Here is a 6292-nt window from a genome sequence, read left to right on the forward strand (position 1 = left end):
ATAAACCGCCAATTTTGATAGTTTTTTCCATGTAAGAAATATAACGCCAGTTTTAAGAATTTATTTCCATGTAGTAAAATATACCGCCAATTTGATCAGTTTTTCCATGTAGGAAATATACTGCTAATTTTAATAATTTTTTCCATGTAATAAAATATGCCGCCAATTTTTATATTTTTTTCCATGTAGGAAAAATACCGCCAATTTTGATAATTTTTTCCATGTAAGAAATAAACCGGCAATTTTGAATTTTTTTTTTCCATGTAGGAAATATACCACCGATTTTGATAATTTTTTCCATGTAGGAAATATACCGCCAATTTTGAAAAAAAATTTCCATGTAGAAAATATACCGCGTATTTTGATAATTTTTTCCATGTAGGAAATATACCGCCAATTTTAATAATTTTTTCCATGTAGGAAATAAACCGCCAATTTTGATAATTTTTTCCATATAGGAAATATACCGCCAATTTTGATATTTATTCCATGTAAGAAATATAACGCCAATTTTAATATTTTTTTCCATGTAGTAAAATATACCGCCAATTTTAATAATTTTTTCCATGTAGGAAATAAACCGCCAATTTTGATAATTTTTTCCATATAGGAAATATACCGCCAATTTTGATATTTTATTCCATGTAAGAAATATAACGCCAATTTTAATAATTTTTTCCATGTAGTAAAATATACCGCCAATTTTGATAATTTTGTCCATGTAGGAAATATACCGCCATTTGGATATTTTTTTCCATGTAATAAAATATGCTGACAATTTCATAATTTTTTCCATGTAGGAAATAAACCGCCAATTTTGATAAGTTTTTCCATGTAGGAAATATACCGCCAATTTTGATAGTTTTTTCCATGTAAGAAATATAACGCCAATTTTAAGAATTTATTTCCATGTAGTAAAATATACCGCCAATTTGATCAGTTTTTCCATGTAGGAAATGTACCGCCAATTTTGATAATTTTTTCCATGTAGGAAATATACCGCCAATTTTAATAATTTTTTCCATGTAGTAAAATATGCCGCCAATTTTGATATTTTTCCCATGTAGGAAATATACCGCCAATTTATAAAAAAATTTCCATGTAGGAAATATACCGCCAATTTTAATAATTTTTTCCATGTAATAAAATATGCCGACAATTTCATAATTTTTTCCATGTCGGAAATATACCGCGTATTTTGATAATTTTTTCCATGTAATAAAATATGCCGACAATTTCATAATTTTTTCCATGTCGGAAATATACCGCCAATTTTAATAATTTTTTCCATGTAATAAAATATACCGCCAATTTTGAATTTTTTTTTCCATGTAGGAAATATACCGCGTATTTTGATAATTTTTTCCATGTAGGAAATATACCGCGTATTTTGATAATTTTTTCCATGTAGGAAATATACCGCGTATTTTGATAATTTTTTCCATGTAGGAAATATACCGCCAATTTTGATAATTTTTTCCATGTAGGAAATATACCGCCAATTTTGATAATTTTTTCTATGTAGGAAATATACCACCAATTTTGATAATTTTTTCTATGTAGGAAATATACCGCTAATGTTGATAATTGTTTCCATGTAGGAAATATAGCACCAATTTTGAAAAAAAATTTCCATGTAGGAAATATACCGCCAATTTCATGATTTTTTCCATGTAGGAAATAAACCGCCAATTTTGATAGTTTTTTCCATGTAAGAAATATAACGCCAGTTTTAAGAATTTATTTCCATGTAGTAAAATATACCGCCAATTTGATCAGTTTTTCCATGTAGGAAATATACTGCTAATTTTAATAATTTTTTCCATGTAATAAAATATGCCGCCAATTTTTATATTTTTTTCCATGTAGGAAAAATACCGCCAATTTTGATAATTTTTTCCATGTAAGAAATAAACCGGCAATTTTGAATTTTTTTTTTCCATGTAGGAAATATACCACCGATTTTGATAATTTTTTCCATGTAGGAAATATACCGCCAATTTTGAAAAAAAATTTCCATGTAGAAAATATACCGCGTATTTTGATAATTTTTTCCATGTAGGAAATATACCGCCAATTTTAATAATTTTTTCCATGTAGGAAATAAACCGCCAATTTTGATAATTTTTTCCATATAGGAAATATACCGCCAATTTTGATATTTTATTCCATGTAAGAAATATAACGCCAATTTTAATATTTTTTTCCATGTAGTAAAATATACCGCCAATTTTAATAATTTTTTCCATGTAGGAAATAAACCGCCAATTTTGATAATTTTTTCCATATAGGAAATATACCGCCAATTTTGATATTTTATTCCATGTAAGAAATATAACGCCAATTTTAATAATTTTTTCCATGTAGTAAAATATACCGCCAATTTTGATAATTTTGTCCATGTAGGAAATATACCGCCATTTGGATATTTTTTTCCATGTAATAAAATATGCTGACAATTTCATAATTTTTTCCATGTAGGAAATAAACCGCCAATTTTGATAAGTTTTTCCATGTAGGAAATATACCGCCAATTTTGATAGTTTTTTCCATGTAAGAAATATAACGCCAATTTTAAGAATTTATTTCCATGTAGTAAAATATACCGCCAATTTGATCAGTTTTTCCATGTAGGAAATGTACCGCCAATTTTGATAATTTTTTCCATGTAGGAAATATACCGCCAATTTTAATAATTTTTTCCATGTAGTAAAATATGCCGCCAATTTTGATATTTTTCCCATGTAGGAAATATACCGCCAATTTATAAAAAAATTTCCATGTAGGAAATATACCGCCAATTTTAATAATTTTTTCCATGTAATAAAATATGCCGACAATTTCATAATTTTTTCCATGTCGGAAATATACCGCCAATTTTGAAATTTTTTTTCCATGTAGGAAATATACCGCGTATTTTGATAATTTTTTCCATGTAGGAAATATACCGCGTATTTTGATAATTTTTTCCATGTAGGAAATATACCGCGTATTTTGATAATTTTTTCCATGTTGGAAATATACCGCCAATTTTGATAATTTTTTCCATGTAGGAAATATACCGCCAATTTTGATAATTTTTTCTATGTAGGAAATATACCGCTAATGTTGATAATTGTTTCCATGTAGGAAATATAGCACCAATTTTGAAAAAAAATTTCCATGTAGGAAATAAACCGCCAATTTGGATAATTTTTTCCATGTAGGAAATATACCGCCAATTAGAAGAAAAAAAAAAACGTCTCGCAATATATATTTTCTACCGTCACAACAACGCATGCCTGACTTCACCACGCTAAAAATAACTTCTGTTGTCACGATCACACTCGCCCAAAAAAGTTGGTTCCACGACATATTTGTGAGCCGCGTGTTCAGCGACATGACAACACGACACGATTGGAGCATGTGTGTGCAGTAAATGAGTGTTTCCATGGCGACACAATTCTCATTTCAATATTTTATACGTCTGCATCACTTTTGTACTTGTTATCAGTTGTACACACAGTCTTAGTAGATCACCCGCAACACACACACTAAAAGTACACACTGTTCATACTTTGTACACACTATTTAGACTACTTCTTATTTGGATCTTAGGAGATTAAACCCATAGTTTCTCTTTACTGTATGTTTCAAAATGACAAGTATATATATATATATATATATGTATATATGTATATATTAGGGCTGTCAACTCATGTGATTAATCACAAAAAAATGATTGCATTGTTGATATATGGAGGTAGATTAATCACACATTTCATTCCGAGCGTACATGCTCCTCTGATGGAGGACAGCTAGCCGAAAAGTGTGTTGTTGTACGTCAGTGCGGAGATGAGTGATGGTGTGTTCAGGGACACATTCCACTTCAAAATAAACACCAACGGCACATGAAATGAAAACCGCTAGCAGGCCTTGAACAGATTGACGTACATGAGAGCAAAATGTTCCCGCATAACATCACATTTGTGTCACGATATCGGAGTCTTTTTTTTTTTTTAAGTTCATTTAAATTATGCAAACAACTAGTATTTTTTGTGGATTAATTGGGATTAATCACTATTCAAAAGTGTGATTAATCTGATGAAATAAATATCATTTTACAGCACTAATATATATATATATATATATAATATGTATGTATGTATGTACATATATGTATATAAATGTGTGTGTGTGTGTATATATGTATATATGTACATATATTTGTATATATGTAAGTGTATATATATGTATGTATATGTGTATATGTACATATATACATGTATATGTATGTATAAATTTGTATATGTGTATATATGTATACGTATATATATGTATATATATATATATATATGTATACGTATATATATATGTATATATATATATATATATATATATATATATATATGTATTAGTGATGGGTACCATTCACATTTGGACCGATTCTGTACCAATTCACACTACCTGGGAATCAACTCAACGGTACCAATTTTCGTGACCTTTGTGTGTGTTAAATATCAATCTTTATTGACAATTAAAAAAAAAATCAAAATGCAACATTTAAAAATGGGCTGAGAATAATTAATGCTGTCCGGTTGTTATATCTTTCTTTATTGAGTCTCCTTTGCAAGTATACAACAGGTTGCAATCACAGCTGCAAGTCCAAGACGGTAGATGGCAGTAGTGTATAGTTTGTGGTGTGTCGGCTAGTCCGTTCAGTCTTGTGTTGCGCCCTAAAAAGAGTTAATACTGTAAGTAGGGTACTTATCACGCGGCAGCTGTGGGATTGTAACATGGATGTTTGCTCTAGTTTTCATTAACACATTTGGAAGTGTTTAAAACACCATTTACAATTACTGATGCTGATCAGCAGCACGTCAATAACAAAACTAATCTGTATTAGCATCAAGCTAGCTCATTTTTTCGTAAAGTGGAGCCTTACTGTACTTGGGGTCGGGATATTTTTTTGAGTCATTTGTATTGTCGCCATTGAAAATTTGCAACATTGCCTAGAGGTAGTTTTGGATAAGTCAGCTCTCAGTGCTGCTGGAGTGATCGGCAAGTGCCACAGTGGAAACGGGGCGTGACGTCACAGGCAATGCTGACACAAGAGTGAGGTTTTTACGTGAATTAGAGCCTGGGAGGACCAGCGGGATTTGGTCGCTGCCAAAGACAGTATCGGATTCGGTACCCATCACTAATAATAATAGTAATATTATATACATATATATATATATATATATATATACATATATATACACACACACATACAGTAAAGGCCAAATGTTTGGACACGCCTTCTCATTTTAATACATTTTATTTGTTTTCATGACTATTTTACATTGTAGATTGTCACTGAAGGCATCAACACAATGAGAGAGAGAATGCCAAGAGTGTGCAAAGCAGTAATCAGCGCAAAGAGTGGCTATTTTGAAGAAACTAGAATATGAGTGTGAATGTTGTTTGTCTATCTGTGTTGGCCCTGTGATGAGGTGGCGACTTGTCCAGGGTGTACGCCGCCTTCCGCCCGAATGCAGCTGAGATAGGCCCCAGCACCCCCCCCCCCCCACCCCCCCACCCGCGACCCCGAACGGGACAAGCGGTAGATAATGGATGGATGGATAGAATGTAAAACATGTTTTCAATTATTTCACCTTTTTTTTGTTGGATACATAACTTATGTTCATTCATAGTTTTGATGCCTTCAGTGACAAAGTTAAAGTTAAAGTACCCAGAATTTATTCTCTGCATTTGATCCATCCCCCCTTGATCACCCCCTGGGAGGTGAGGGGGAGCAGTGAGCAGCAGAGGGGGCCGCGCCCGGGAATAATTTTTGGTGATTTAACCCCCAATTCCAACCCCTTGATGCTGAGTGCCAAGCAGGGAGGTAATGGGTCCCATTTGTATAGTCTTTGGTATGACTCGACCTGGGTTTGAACTCACGGCCTAGCGATCTCAGGGCGGACACTCTGACCACTAAGCCACTGAGCAGGCTGATACTATAAATAGTCATGAAAATAAAGAAAACGCATTGAATGAGAAGGCGCGTCCAAACTTTTGGCCTGTACTGCATACATACATACATATATATATATATATATATATATATACAGTGGGGCAAAAAAGTATTTAGTCAGCCAGCGATTGTGCAAGTTCTCCCACTTAAAATGATGACAGAGGTCTGTAATTTTCATCATAGGTACACTTCAACTGTGAGAGACAGAATTTGAAAAAAAAAATCCAGGAATTCACATTGTAGGAATTTTAAATAATTTATTCGTAAATTATGGTGGAAAATAAGTACTTGGTC

The sequence above is a fragment of the Nerophis ophidion genome, linkage group LG04 (genome assembly GCF_033978795.1).
Source record: "Nerophis ophidion isolate RoL-2023_Sa linkage group LG04, RoL_Noph_v1.0, whole genome shotgun sequence".
Classification (NCBI taxonomy): Eukaryota; Metazoa; Chordata; class Actinopteri; order Syngnathiformes; family Syngnathidae; genus Nerophis; species Nerophis ophidion.